Source organism: Palaemon carinicauda, chromosome 25 (assembly GCF_036898095.1).
Source record: "Palaemon carinicauda isolate YSFRI2023 chromosome 25, ASM3689809v2, whole genome shotgun sequence".
NCBI classification, from domain to species: domain Eukaryota; kingdom Metazoa; phylum Arthropoda; class Malacostraca; order Decapoda; family Palaemonidae; genus Palaemon; species Palaemon carinicauda.
The window spans coordinates 82,873,444-82,889,303 of NC_090749.1; the positions used below are offsets into that span (position 1 = coordinate 82,873,444).

At 49.3% G+C, this 15,860-nt stretch overlaps 1 protein-coding gene across 1 annotated transcript in view; it reads right to left on the bottom strand.

Annotated features, from left to right (window-relative positions):
* The window catches only part of LOC137619252 (zinc finger protein OZF-like), a 99,240-nt gene extending 91,905 nt beyond the window's left edge, over positions 1–7,335 (bottom strand). Inside the window, exon 1 of the mRNA XM_068349429.1 lies at positions 7,206–7,335. The gene's annotated coding sequence lies outside the window, so the exon portion shown is untranslated. The remainder of the gene's footprint in view (positions 1–7,205) is intronic.
* Between the last annotated feature and the right edge of the window lie 8,525 nt (positions 7,336–15,860).

Consider the following 15,860-nt stretch of genomic DNA (forward strand, 5'->3'; position numbering starts at 1 on the left):
TGAGTAGGCAGTTGTTTATCTCACCTGATAAACAAATATGTAAAATATTAATCTTAATATTTAAACCATCATAGCTTAGGATAGTCAAGCTTGAAAGGAACTAGGAAAGACACATACTTCTGCTTCCTGTCCAGCCAATTGCTGTGACCTCCCCCAAAATTAAAGCCATAGGGTCTTCCTATTCAGGAATTCCAAGAGAAGGGTTCTAACCCCTAAGGGTAGATAAGTGTATCTTAACACTGACCCTTCTCAAGGTCTTTAATATTGTGGGGTAAATTGTCAACTGATTAGCTATCAGTGTATTGAAAGAAATCTTTTCTTTCGATATAGGATTGGTCTCAACAATAGACTGTGCAAGGATACATAAGATATGTTGGAAAATAACTACTGTATAATATATACTATAGTTTTCTGTCTGCAGTATAATCTATACTGCAAATATACTGGCTACTGTATACAGTAATCATATACTGTAGTTCAGCCGGCAATAGGCTAGCACCTGGCGGCACGATCCAGACGGCGATATGGCGGCACCAGCCCACCCTGCGTGTCGCTGGCTGGGTTAGTACCTGGCGGCACCAGCCCAGCCGGCAGGTTAGTACCTGACGGCACTAGCCCAGTCAGAGACATGGCACTAGCTGACAGAGAGAGAGAAAGCATGGAGTGAATGGCTACCTTAATAAATATTTGTTAACAATAAATAAAGGTGTAAGTACTTAATCTTACTGCCTTCCTCCAGAAAGAGGATTCAAATGGAAGGGGAGAATGTATCATTCAAGCTTCCATCCAACCACAAAATCCATTGCCGGTCACTACCGACTTCGGGGATCTGGATAGCAATCCAAGAAAGGACTGAAGAACACTCGACAGTTAAGGGGTCTCCCACCGGCAGCCGTCACAGCCGGCACAACCTTTCCCGGAGCCTTGCGTCCATAAGGGAAAGACTGAGTGACTATACAGCTGCTTATATAGGAACCCGGCTGGCACCACAACCTTCCCGGCAAGTGGTGGGATTGTGGGACGACGGCCACAGGGTTGCAACGACTAGGCCATCGCTAAAGGACAGAGAGGGGCAGGGAAAGGGTCCTGTATTAAGTGTGGAAGAAGGCGGCAAGGTTGCCGCCACTACCTCACAAGGGAGAAACTCTGTTTCAGTATCGGTGCCATCCTAGGTGGCAGAAGAATATCTATTCTTCAGCCTAGGGTCTGCTGAAACAGTGTTAGGAGGAGGCGGCAGAATTGCCGCCACTTCCGAACAGGGGAGAAACTTCGTTTCAGTTTTGGCACCATCCTAGGCGGCAGAAGAATATCTATTCTTCTGCCTAGCGTCTGCCAAAACAGGACTAGTCTTCTAGACCGCAGGGCAGAAGGTGGCGGCATCATACAACCACTTCAAGTGTGGCCTAGGGAGGCATAGCCTCCTATGCCGGCAGCTGTAAGCCGGCAGGGTAGTGACTACTCACCCTGATGCTCGGCCGCCAACAAAAAGACTGAATACTCTGAGGTTCTTTCGAAACCAAAGCCGGCTATCCGCCGGAAAGGGTAAGAGACAGAAAACACTAGCTTAGTCAAGCCGGAGTGTCTACTCTATGGCAAGACCAAGATAGGGTTGTCGCCTATGGCGGCACTCAGAGGGAAGGAGGGATTACCCTTAAATCTCCACAGGAGACGAGTATCGAGTTATATAATAATTCTAGGAGATATCTATCGCCCCATGAATTGATAAAACAATACACGAGGGTAAACTGAGAACATGTATGAAAGTATACTGAAGCGCATAGGCTAGGTAGCCTAGCGCGAGGCGAGATTTCGGTTACCTAAATTGCCGAAACTCTAACATATACGATCGACATAAGGAAGAGGAAATATATGCATAATTATGTATATCTTTACTAGTATATTTGTGCCTAAATAGCTTTCATAATTTATTAATGCTATTACAACTAGGGATGTCATTCTATATCATGTAGGAATGTAAACTTACGCGCGTAGGATAGGTAGCCTAGCGCAGGGCGAAGTTCAGTTACCTAAATCGCCGAAACTCTAATATATACGATCGACATAATATATAACCTTCCTAGTATAATTGTGTTTAAATAGCTTTCATAATTTATTCATGCTATTACAACCGGGAGTATCGTTCTGCTAACTAAATAACACATGTATAACGAACGACAGCGCCCATGGCCCCTCCGGTGACCGGTCAAGCTCTATAACACATTAAATTAAACTAATTTCACTGTGAAGCAGGAGCTAAAAATTATATACTGTAAAGAATAAATACTCAACTTTCCAGAGGCAGAAGAAGCTGGAGATTGCATGATAAAACCTCAATCAATCGATCACAAACTTTAGAGCAACAGGGAAAACCACCATGCGAATTCGCTACAAAAATAGGAATAAGCGCCATCTTGGATACTCGTAATAGTATGGGAGAAAAGGGTAACCTTGATAACGGCTCCCCTTTCTGTTTTTCGCCACTCTTCCGCCTCGAAACGAAAACGCTATTCGGGGTAAAGATTTCTATGTGTCGTATCAAGATATACGTCCCCTGATATTATGAGATATCCTTAGGAGAAATGTTACGGATATTCGTGCCAAGAGGTAGAATTCAGGAGACCTAAAGGTTAATTCTCTGAGAATATCACTGTAGCCAAATATCCCTTAGAAAGCTACCAATAGGAACCTTCCATCAGGACGACATGGCCTGAGCCCAAAAAAACGCACTAGCCAGCCGGCCCCCTTAAGATGGTGTTCACCCACACGTTCTCTACTTGTTGGTCAATGAACTCAATAGTCCGAGTACCCGACAGGAGGAAAGACTCCATCACCTTCCTGGAGCCTTCTTTGGAAAAAACCTCGGTCCGCACCCGGTTTCTCACTAATCCCAACCATAGATCCAGCCGCGAAGAAGCCTGCATTGCATATTTTGCCACTTTCTCTTTGTTTAGAATCTCCAAAGCTGAGAAGGAAACTTGAAGCCCGGGGAGTCTCTAGAGAGATCCCCTTCGTAATTTCCTCTAAGGAATGATGAAGAGGAAGACCCGGGAGACGCTCGTCAAGGACCACGTAAAAATTCCTCTGCTGAACACTCAGATATCGCAGGAGTTTTGAGAATGAGCTTGTTTGAAGAGAACTAGAGGAGTCACAGAGCTGGGAAGACACCTTCCGCTGGGCACACTTCAGTCCCTGAGACCAGGGCAAAGCTGCGCTGGACTTGAAGGCTTCCGACTGCCAAAGACGCAGGTCGAGAACCGTGTCCTTGCTCTCCTGAGGAGCCATCAACGGGTCTGCCAACCCATTGAGGGACCTCATGCAAGCTATAACCTACCAGATGCCATGTTCTGACTCTTTCTGTTCAGCTTCTGAAGAAGGACTGACAGCTGAATCGTTGTCTTCCACCCACAAGACTTCATCTTGGGGTGGGTCATTGTCGTTATCGAAGTGGCCAGATGTAGACTGCTTGACCCCCTCTGCAGGTCTTGTAATCCTTGATGAAGACTTTGGCAGAGCTTTTGAATCCTTAAACTCTGTCCTCGGAGGGAAGAAAGTCTCTAGTACACAAGGTTTGGATGGAACGACCTTCTGTTGGTCATCCGTAGGGGGAAGGATGGACTCTTCCACAGGTTTCGAGACTACTCTGTGATCTCATGGGACTTCCTCAATGAGCAAAGGCCAGAAAGAGTCATAAAGGACTCTTCCATGAGAGAGAACTCTGACTGAATCGATGAGTGAGGAGCAGGAGAGTGAGGAGAAGTGGGCAGGGCAACGCTTGACCTCCCTTGGACGACCTGACGGGGGTCAGCTTGACTCTACATGAAGCTACTTCATCAGGGACTCCTCTTTCCCACTTCAGGGGAGAGGAATAAACCAAAGTTTCTTGACGGGGAGGGACCGTGGATCTTCGCCTTGGGTCTGAAAATGTAGAGAAAGACTCTTCCCCGGGACTCCTGGGAGTTCCCGAAGGACGAGCAGGTGTGATACCTACCGTAACGGCTTGGGTAACCGCACTAACCAAGGCTCCGATTCAATATTTTGGAACATAGAGATGACATCAAACTATGAATAAAAAACTAAAAATCCTGATGTACTGATATAAGGAAAACAACAAACTATGAATAAATCATAATTTTATAAACCACGGCTGCTGACTGATTGTGGCAATGTCGGAAAGTTCCCCTAAAGGGAACAGCAAAGAGGGATCCCAAGAGGTAGCCTTATCTGCTGTCAAGGAGGACATCGAGGGTGAATGCGGTACTGTCGTCTCCTTCCGAGGAACAGGAATCGGCCTTGTAGGTGGTCTCTTCGGAATCTCAAATTCCTGTAGCTTGTTCTTTCCCGCTCTTCCCGGCGAGCGCGATGTTCTGCGTTTGCGGAGAGGAGAACAAAGAGACGGTGAACGATGAGGAACGCACGTCTGGTGATGTTTGCTTTTCTCTTTTGGAGAGCGACGAGTTTTTGGGGAACAACAGGAAAGAGACAGGTGTGCAACCAAAGGCTGATGACGAGCTGAAGAGGAACAGGCTTCTGACTCGCCAATCAATGAGTCGACAATCGGCGATTGGCGAGCTGGAGATCGAGAAGCTGGAGATTGGTGAACTGGAGATTGGCGAGCAAGAGATCGGCGCGCTGCCGATCGATGGAAGGGCGAGCAACCACAGGAGAGGATCATGAACAGATCCTTGATGGCAAACGATGAGCAGCTGTCAAGTCAGAAGGTGAGTGACGAACCGAAGTTCGTTGACGAGTAAGATACAAGGTGAGATGGTCTATTTAGCACCGCAAGGCTGGCAAATAACGAGACCGCAGCGATTTCAAAAATACCGGTGAAGATCGGGAACCAGGTTTAGGAGGAGGAGGAAGATCCTCCAAAGAGCATTGCTGCAAGGAGGACACTAAAGAGCTGAACAAACATCTCTTCACCGGAGATGAAGGAGCTAGTCTGAGGCAAAGGGGTGGGCGATCTCAGCGAAGGGGACTACCCCGAGGTTGAGCCTCCGCAGGAGCAGGTTGATCAGCATGCTGACTGTCAGCAGGCCTCCGAAGAAGAGTCTTTATGTGTGGTCTCTTGCAAACGAGAGAGGTGATCACCTGCAGGAGAGACATGCCTTGGAATTTGCTCCAACCCCGAAGAAAGGTTGATGAGAGGGGAAGCGCAGTCCTGGCATCGGCGGAAGGAGCAAAAGAAAAGACAGGAACAGAGTCGGCCAGCAAAGCAGCAGACGACTCCTCAGACACCCCAAGGTCCACAAGGACTAAAGGATCCACTCCGAAGCAGACGAGCGCTGCACCACGCTCGAGAAGCTGCAGCAATGAAATAGAAAAAAATGGTTTGTATCTAGGAAAACTTAAATGGTTTGTGACTATGAAACAAATAGTAATTTTTTGTATTATTTTAGAAACTTAATTTTGATTATCCCTCTGTGCCTTTTTCCAAAAAAAAAATACTTTTATTCGTTATTATCTTATTCCCAGGTATTGATAGCTACATAATCAAGGTATTGACAGCAACCCCTACACTCAGTAGGGAGTGTAAGGGAGAGAGAATTAGGGTATTCTCTAGAGAGATTTGAGTATTGCCTGTAGCTAGTGTGTAGTGGTCTGTTTAACTGTTATAACTGAAGGTCTGCAATGACTCATGGATGCCTTCATCATCAGACTGATAAGGGCTAACTTAGAAAAGAGATTGGGATGACAGGGAATCCTGCCGATTGGAGATCTGAGATTCCTGCTGAAAATAAAAAAAAAGTTTATGGTGACTGAGTTTTCATATTCATGATATGAGTGAGATGAGGGACAAGAATTAAATTATGGTATGTTATAGTCCCGCGATCAAGGGAAAAACTGTATTGAAGTGTTGTATTAAGTAAAGTGCAATATTTTTCATACTTTCCCATCAATGTGATGTCAACACTTCTGAAAGCTTACAGAAACTTTAGTGTAAGAATGAATTGTTTGATGTGATTGTAAGTAATGAGGGAAGACAGACACTGGCCCTCAGCTGTATTTTGGCATGCCATTCTTCAGTTTTAGCTGCTGTTCTTCAAAGCAGATTTGACCGCAGAGCATGACTGGTCAATATTAAGGCCATTGATTATTAACATTGGGGAAGTTTTCAGTAAAGAATTCGGGCATTGAGGGTTCTGCAGTCATGTTTTGTTAGGATTTTAATGTTCCGTTTAGTAACCCAGAACCGGGTCACTGGGGAAAAGAAACCGTGGTGAGAGGTTCTGAAATGAAATGCTGTATACATAAAAACAAAAAATATATTTGAAAAAACTGTTAGGAATATTATATCAATTAGAATAATCAAAGGCCAAAATTAACATCCCTTTTGTATATTGTACCAGCAAGAGAAAAAATACTAGCTACATGCAAGATATACCACTACAGCAACACCTCCTAGGAAGGCGGACCGAGCAGTCACAGGAACAGCCAAATCTGCAAAAAAGGATCGAGAGACAAGGACTCCCCAGGGGGGCGAGGCAGAGCCAGTTTGCTAGCGTCATCGTCTCTCAAGGACCGAGGTTGTTCAGGAGTTAAAGGGCCTGCGCTACTCCTAGATGGTTCCTGGAGGAAACCAGTCAAGAAGAAGCTTTGGAGGAAGGTTGGGGGTTGGGTTTCTTTTGTTTAAGGAAACCTTCAAAGGAGAAGAATCCCTTCTAGACTTCTTCTTCGTCCGTCGACCAAACATTTCCCACTGGGAGGCAGACCACTACCAACACTCACTACACTTCTTATCCATATCACTCTGTTGCCCCCTACAAGCTGGACAAAAAAGGTGGGGATCGGTATCCTCAGTGGACATAAATGTCCCGCAGGAGGAGCCCTCGGGCCAAGGGCAAATACGCATGACTGGCAGGGAAGGCATATAAAAACTGAGAAGAAAAGGCAAAAATGGGATTAGTAATGGCTGTCCAAATTGGTGAGGAGGAAGAGCATTAACAACCGTTCTCCGTCTGAGCCAAAAGCAAAGCAAAGCACAGTCACAGGTGTGTAGATGAGAGAGGAAGCTACTAACCCCCATCCCAGCTAACTAGCAGTCTGGTTGGTTAACCCTCGCTAAATTCTAATGGCTCGTCCTTTCAGCTTCGCCGAAAGTAATACCCCTATAAATAGCGTTGGTTTGTATTCCAGTTACGGAACCATAGTCATTTGTTCCAGTGCAGCATACAACCCTTCTGTTCTTTACGTAGGAGACTCACCTTAAGATGGGTTGAAGACCTCACACCAACTGGCTGGCTACTACCCCAGGATGACCTCATGTGCTTCATACGAACTCCTCAAGAGGCCGCCTGATACCTCATTTTCCTCATAGGATAACAGCCTGGGCAATCAGTGCTGGAAGGAGTAAAAGATTTCAATGGGAGGTGAATAGATAAGTACACAGTAAGGGTGAGCCCGTTCATAATATATACATTGCCCGACTCCACCTTGTTTGAAGAAAGGGAACATAATAAATATGACAAATTTCTAAGTAATTTGTATTTTTCCTAACGATACAAACCTTGAGCTCTTTATTAGGGATATAATTGCGAGGAAGTGAAGGACTAGTCATAAGGCTTTTAGCTAGGTGTAACTACCGCACCACTAGTTAGCAGGGGTGGAGGGGCAGCCTGCTACCCCGCTCACACACACCTGTGTTGTCTCGTCACTTTTGATTGCAAGCAGGACTTACAAGAGTACAAGTAATGGTGGGCCAAAGAGCTTAAGGTTTGTATCGTTAGGAAAAATGCAAATTACTTTCAAATTTGTCATTTGTTCCGACACTAAATACAAACCCTTTTGCTCTTTATTAGGGAAGAATCATCCTTTAGGAGGGTGTAAGTCCAAACCAACTGGCTGGTGTTTGACCCAGGGTTTTTCCCCGTAAATGCTCAGCATGTAACAAGGAGAAACCCTGATACCTCACTAAAACCTGTGCAAAACCTGGTTAGCTGCCTGAGCAATCTGTGTGATTGTATGAGACTAGCAGTGTGACTAGTCTAGGTAAGATTTCTCAGAAACATAGGAATCTTCGAATCAACCATAGACGTTACCAAATCCCACCTCGCCAGGGGGTATGGGGATGCAACAAGCATTATTTCTATGTTTAGTTACACAAGGAAAGGGTTTTACCTACAGACAGATGAGGCAAACTTGCAGAGGACCGTAGGTGCTGTTCCCCAAGAGAGGAAAAAATGAAAGAGAGAAGGAGACAGTCATTCTTAACATTCATCCCAGACTAATCCCAGGTAACCTCTACCTTTAACGATCTGCTACTTGTTCCTCAAGGAGCCTGAGGTATTTAAACCACTTGTTGTGCAGCCACCACAGGGCCAATGGAGAACATCTCTATGTTCATGTGGGTCACGTTTTACAGGTAGTGGGGGTAAAGGTCTTAAGACACTTTCACATGCCCACTTGTAAGACCTGCATCACAGAGTAGTTCTTCTTGAACGCTAGGGACGTGCTGATGCCCTTAACGTCATGAACACTGGGTTGTCTCATCTGTGGAGGAGGATCGAGATTGTGGGCCAGGTCAGTGACCCTGTGAATCCGAGCAGAGATGGTGTTTTTGGGGATCTTCCTCTTGACCTTCTCCGTGCTGACACTCTGGGGCGAGCTGCTGCTGTTCTCAAACTCCTCACTGGACAAAGTAACAGTTAATCTTGATCATCAGTTACGTTATGAAGACTCCCAATCCAGAACGGCCTAAATCTGGGAGTAGCGTAGCCAATAAACTCAGGGACAAAGCCAAACATTACCTTCCCCCATCCCCAGAATGGGAGACGGCATATGAAAGACTGTGAAATTCGCTAACTCTCTTGGCTGAGGCCAATACAAATAGGAAAACTGTTTTCAGAGTCAAGTGGGGATCTGATGCCTGGCGTAATGGTTTGTAGGGGGCACCCTTCAGGGGCCGAAGGACAAGAAACACGTTCCATCTAGGTGGTATAACTTCCGACTGAGGGCAGATAAGCTCGAAACTCTGTAAGAGGAGAGAAAATTCCTACGAAGAAGAAATATTACGAAGAGGAAACATTAACTACTTTCAGCCTTACTGAGAAGTAGCCTTCCCCGCCGAGACCAAGAGGAGTTTTTCTTCCCAAAGGTGAACGAGGAACTCCACTATTGCTGGAATAGTGGTATCAAGGGGAGAGATACCCCTTTCCATGATACCAACCACAGAAGAAAGTCCACTTGGCCTGGTAGACTGAAGCGGAAGACCTTCGAAGGTATCCAGACATCCTTTTCACAACCTGTTGCAAAAAGCCTCTCTGAGGGAGGAGACGCTGGATAATCTCCAGGCGTGAAGTCACGGGGATACTACGGCTTTGTGAATGATGCTCATATGTGGTTGTCTGAGTAAATTGTGAAGTTGAGGGAGCTCTCTCGGAACCTTCGTCAGGATATGAAGAAGGTCCAGGAACCATTTGGCATGATGATATAGCGGAGCTATGAGGGTCATTGACAGGTTCTTAGATGATCTGCTCTTGTTGAGAACCCTTCTCATCAGACAGAACAAGGGAAAGACGTAAATGTCAATGTTGTCTCACTGTTGCTGGAATGCATTTTTCCAGAAACCCTGAGGAACCAGAACTGGGGAGCAGGAGAGAGGCAGCCTATTGTTCAGGGATGTCGCAAACAGATCCACACTTGGAGAACCTCACAAAGTTAGGACTGTTGGCTACTAGATGATTCAAAGACTACTCGGAGCCCATCATCCGAGTCACTCTGCTTAGATTGTCTGCAAGCACATTTCTCTAGCCTGGAATGAAGCAGGCTGATAGGAACAATGAGTTGTCTTCTCCCCATCTTAGCATCTCCACTGCTAGATGGCAAAGGTGCTGCCTAAAGGTACTGCCTTGCTTGTTCACCTAAGCCACGACCGTAGTGTTGTCAGTCATCAACACCAAAGAATGACCCGCCAGTAAATGATGGAACTTCTGTATGCCTAGAAAGGTTACCCTCATATCTACGAGATTTATATGCTGGTAGCTTTTGGACTCTAACCAGAGCCTGGAGGCCATGTGGTGTAGTATGTGGGACACCACCTCCTTTTGACGCATCTGAAAAGAGCATCAACTCTGGGGAGGAATGAGAAGGTCGACCCCTTGGCGGAGATTCTCGTCTGCTACCCTTCAGCTGCTCGGGTACTACGGGGACCAGCATATCCAGGGAGTCCTCGTCTTAAACACACCTGGATTTTAGATGCCACTGAAGAGATCGAATCCAGAGGCGGCTGTTCACAACTTGATAGACCAGGGATGACAGGGGACCTAGGAGACGTAACCACCTGTAAAGCGTCTTGTTGAAGGAATGGGCTTACCACTTTCCTCAGTCTCTGGATTATGTAGTTTGATGGGAAGACTTTCTGCAGGCTGATGCCAATGATCATTTCCAGGTAAAACAATCTTTGAAAGGGTAACAGGGATGACTTCTCAAGATTTACCACGCTCTCCAGATCTTGGCAAAAGACAAGGAGATTGTCTCGGTGTTGAAAGAGGGTTGCCATCAAGTCTGCTAGGATCAGCCAGTCGTCCAGGTATCTTAGGAGGCAGATGCCGATCCTGTGGGCCCAGATTGACACTAGGGCAAAAACTTTCATGAAGACCTGAGGTGCTGTTGAAAGACCAAAGCACAGCACTGGTATTACCTGTTGTTGTGTAACATCCTTAGATATTTCCATGAAAATGGATGGACTGGTATCTAAAACCATGCATCCTTGAGATCCAGCATGCACGAGAAGTCTTGAGGTCTTACCACTTGTCAGACGGTCTTTATGCTGAACGGAGTTTGTAGAACAAACGTGTTCAGAGCTGAGAGGTCAATGACAGGCCACCAGCCTCCAGACGCCTTTTTCACAAGAAAGAGTCGACTGAAGAATCCTATGGACACGTCGACAACCTCCTGGAGAGCGCCCTTCTCTGACATAGTCTGGATTTTGGCCTGGAGGGCCAGCTCCTTCATAGATCCCTTCATATTGGAGCTCAATGGAACTGGATTCTGAGTCAATAGAGGGAGAGATTGAGTGAAAGGGATGCAATATCCTGAATGAATCACAGAGATTGTCCAAAGATCCGCCCCGTGCTACAGCTGTAGTGGTTTGCAGACTACGGACAGACATAACACGCAGACTGCCTAGTGTCCGAATGCCAACCACAATACACCTTTTCACTAAACAAAAACAATAAGGTGAAATACCCAGAGATTTGGGCAAAAGGTAAGTCAAGAAGGAACTGGGCACTGGGCACCACCCCTTGATTTTATACTGGGCAAGGGGACCCAGCTACAACCCTAGAATTTCTCATCTTTTCTAGAGTTTACCGTCCCTCTCTTGGATGTGCTAGGTAATGTATTATAAACAAAGAGGAACCGCCTGCTTTTTTTTTTTTGGTAGGATGTTTCTTCATTTCAAGTTAATCGTACATTATGAACATTGGGAGAGGAAGTAAAAATAATGACATGACAAAATCAGAGATAATTCTTATTTTTCCTAACGATACAAACCTTTAGCTATTAACAGGGAAGATAAGAAGGAAGAAATATTCTAGCTGGGTCCCCTTGCCCAATTTAAAATCAAGGGGTGGTGCCTAGTGACCAGTTCATCCTTGATTGTTTACCTTTTACCCAGATTTATGATTATTCTACTGTTTTATCTTTTTGTGCAGTGAACGTTGGAGTGTGGTCGGCATTCGGACACTAGGCGGTCTACGTGCTATATCTGGCCACAGTCTGCAAACCCCTGCAACGCTGATGTGCCGGAGAGCGTGGACACGCTGGGGAGCACTGGCACACAGGAGAGTGCTGCTGCGCTGGAGAGAGATAGCGCTAAAGAACACTGGAGAGCTGGAGATTGCTGGCATGCAGGAGAGTGCTGGAGAGCTGGAGACTGCTGGCGCGTAGGAGAGTGCTGGCGAGCTGGAGAGCACTGACATTCTGGTGAGTGCTGTCGTATTGGCGAGCACTGGCAGGCTGGCGAGCTGGCAAACGCTGATGCGCTGGAGAAAGTGGACCTGCTGAGGAACACTGACACGCTGGAGAGTCCTGGCGTGCAGGACAGTTCTAGCGAGCTGGAAAGCGTTGGCGTGTAGGACAGTGCTGGCGATCTGGAGAGTGCTGGGAAGCTGGTAAGCGCTGGCAAGCTGGAGAGTGTTGGCAAGCAGGAGAGCACAGGAAAGCTGGAGAGCGCCAGCGAGCTAATAGACATTGACGTGCTCATGAGTGCTGTCGTGCTGGTGAGCGTTGGCGTGCTGGCGAGAGCTGACGCTTTGATGAGTGCTGTCCTACTGGCAAGCGCTGGCATGCTGGCGAGCTGGCAAACGCTGATGCGCTGGAGATTGGACGTGCTGAGGAGCGCTGACACACTGGAGAGCACTGGCGCGCAGGGCAGTGCTGGCGAGCTGGAGAGAGCTGGCGAGCTGGAGAGAGCTGGCGCGCTGGACACTGCTGGTGAGCTGGAGAGTGCTGGGAAGCAGGAGAGCGCAGGCAAGCTGGAGATCGTTGGCGCACAGGAGACAACTAGCAAGCAACAGAGCGCTGACGTGCTGGTGAGTGCTATCGTGCTGGAGAGAACTGACGCGCTGGCAAACTAGAGAGCGCTGGTGCGCAATAGAATACTGGCGCACTGGAGAGCACTCATGAGAAAAAGTGCGAGATCAAAGCTAGCAAGTGAGCAGGAGAGTGCTGCCGAGAAACCAGGCGTTCAGGAGAGTATTGCCCAGTTAGAGAGCACTGCCACACAGGAGAGAGCTAAAGAGCGCTGGCGCATAAGAGAGAGCAAGAAAGATGGAGAGTGCCGACATACTGGTAAGTACTAGAGAGCTGGCAAACACTGATATGCTGGAGAGCGTGAATGCGCTGGGGAGCACTAGCGCGTTGGAGAGCACTGCCGATCAAAAGGGTTCTGGAACACAAGAGAGCGCTACCGAGCTGGAGAGCGCTGGCGCACAGGAGAGCGCTGGCGCACAGGAGAGCGCTGGTGCACAGGAGAGTGCTGGAGAGCTAAATAGCTCTGGCATGCAGGGGAGCACTGGTGAAATGGTGCAAAGGAGAGCGCTGGTGCGCAGGAGAGCACTGCTGAGCGGGGGAGAGCGATGGCGTATAATAGAGCGCTGACGAGCTGGAGAGCGCTGCCACACAAGAGAGTGCTGTCGCCCTAGTGAGCGCTGTCGCACAAGAGAGTGCTGTCGCCCTAGTGAGCGCTGGCATATGCTGATGCGCTGGAGAGCGCTGGTAAAATGACGAGCACTGGCAGCACTGAAGAGCGCTGGCGCACATAAAAGCGCTAGCGCGAAGGAGAACACTGCCGTGCGGTAGAGAGCTGGGGCCACAAGAAAGTGCTAGCGAGCTGGATAGCGGTGACAAGCAAGAGATTGCTGACCAGTTGGAAAATGCTGGCACACAGGGGAGCGCAGGCACGCAATACAGTGCTATCGTCCTGGCGAGCGCTGGCAGGCTGGCATATGCTGATGCGCTGGAGGGCGCTGGAACAATAAAGAGTGCTGGGGCGCAGGAGAGGGCTGGCACGCAGGTTAGCACTCCCGAGACGGAGAGCACCGGCGCACAAGAGAGTGCTGGCGAGCACTGGCGTGCAGGAGTGCACTAGCGAGGTGGAGAGTGCTGGCGAAATGGAGAGCGCTGACATGACAGTGGGTGATGTCGAGCTCACAAACGCATATAAGATATTGAGTGTGGACACGCTGGGGAGCGTTGACACACTGGAGATTGCTGGCAAGCTGGAGAGCCCTCACGCGCAGGAGAGCACTGCCGAGCTGGAGTGCTAGCAAGCTGGATAGTGCTGGCATGTACGAGAGCGCTAGAAACCTGGAGATCGTTGGTGAGCTGGAGAGCACTGGTGAGCTAGATTGCGCTAACATGCTAGCGAGTGCTGTTGTGCTGACGAGCACCTGCGTTCTGGCAAGCTGGCAACAGCTCATGCACTGGGTAACGTGGACTCGCTGGAAAGTCCTGGCGTGCAGGAGAGCGTTAGCGAGCTGGAAAGCGCTGGCGCGCAGGAGAGCGATAGCAAACAGGATAACGCTGATGTGCTGGCGAGCGCTGGCATGCTGGCAAACGCTGATGCAGTGGCGAGCGCTTCCGCGCTTGAGAGGGCTGGATAGATGGCACTGGCGCACAGGAGAACACAGGCGAGCTGGAGGACCATGACGTGCTGGTGAGTGCTGTGGTGCTGGCGAGCAGGGACCAGTTGGCTAACACTGATGTGCTGGAGTGCGTGTATGCGCTGCAGACCGCTGACACAATGGGAAGCACTAATGCGTTGGAGAGCTGGATAACAATGATGTACTGGAGGACGTGGATGAGCTGGGTAGCGCTAACGGGTTGGAGAGCACTGCCGATCCACTGGGTTCTGGGGCTCAGGAGAGTGCTAGCGAGACGGGGAGAGCTGGGGCGCAAGAGAGCACTGGCGGGCTGGAGAGCTGGCAAACACTGATGCGCTGGCCAGCATGGAAGCACTGACGCCCTAGAGAGTGCTGACGCGCTGAAAAGAGCTTGTGTGCAAGAGAGCACTACCAAACCGGAGGGCACTGGCGCGCACGAGAGTGCTGGTGAGCTGGAGAGACTGCCGCACAGGAGAGCCCTGCCGAGACGGAGAGCTCTGGAGAGCAAGAGAGTCCTGCTGAGACGGAGAGCGCTGAAGCGCTGGAGAGTGCTGGCGAGCAGAAGACCCCTGGCGAGCTACTGAGCGCTGGCTTGCAGGAGAGCGCTGACGAACTGGAGAGCGATGATGTCCTGGCGAGCTGGTAAACGCTGATGCGCTGGAAAGCACTAACACGAAGGAAAGTGCTGGAGCGCTGGAGACCACTGGCACATTGCAGAGCGCTGGCAAGCTGGAGAGAGCTAGTGGGTAGGAGACCGCAGGCACGCAAAAAAGTGCTAGTGCGCTGGGCAGAGCTGGCCCGCAGGAATTCGCTGGCGAGCTAGAGCGCTGATGTTCTGGTGATTGCTGTCGTACTGGAGAGCGCTGTCGTGCTGGGGAGCGCTGTCGTGCTGGGGTGCGCTGGCGTGCTGGTAAACGCTGATGCGCTGGAGAGCGTAGAAGCGTTGAGGAGCACTGACATGCTGGAGAGTGCTGGGGAGCTGGAGAGCACTGGCAAGTTGGAGGGCGCTAGCGATTTAGAGAACGCTGACGTGCCAGCGAACTGGCAAACGCTGAGGCACTGGAGAGCGTGGACGCATTGGGGAATGATGACACACTGAAGAGTGCTAACGCGCTGGCACACTGGAGAGTATTAGCACACTTGAGAGCTGGAGAGCACTGGCCAGCTGGCGAGTAATGGTGCGAAGGAGAGTACTGGCGAGTTGGAGAGCGCTAGAGTTACAGGAGAGTACTGGTGAGCTGCATTGCACTGACGCGCTAGCGAGATTGAGAGCACTGGCGGGCAGGAGAGTGCTGGCAAGCTGAACAGCACTGGTTTGCAGGAGAGCGCTGGCGAGCTGAAAAGCGCTGACGTACTTGTGAGTGCGTTCGTGCTGGCGTGCTGGAATACGCTGATGGGCTGGGAATCATGGAGGCGCTAACGCGCTGTGGAGCACCGACACGCTGGAGAGTGCTGGCTACCTGGAGACACTAGCGCTGAGGAGAGCTGGAAAATGCTGGCGTGCAAGAGAGCACTGGTGGGAAGGAGAGTGCTGGCAGGCAGGACAGCACTGCTGAGTGGGAGAGGGATGACGCACAATAGAGTGCTGGCGCGCAAGCGAGTAATGGCACCCTGGCGAGCGCTGGCATATGCTGATGCGGTGGACAGCACTAGAGTAAAGGAGAGGGCTAGTGCACTGAAGAGCTCTGCCGAGTGGGAGAGCACTGGGGCGCAGTAGAGTGCTGTCATTCTAGCGAGCGCTGGCAAGCTGGCATA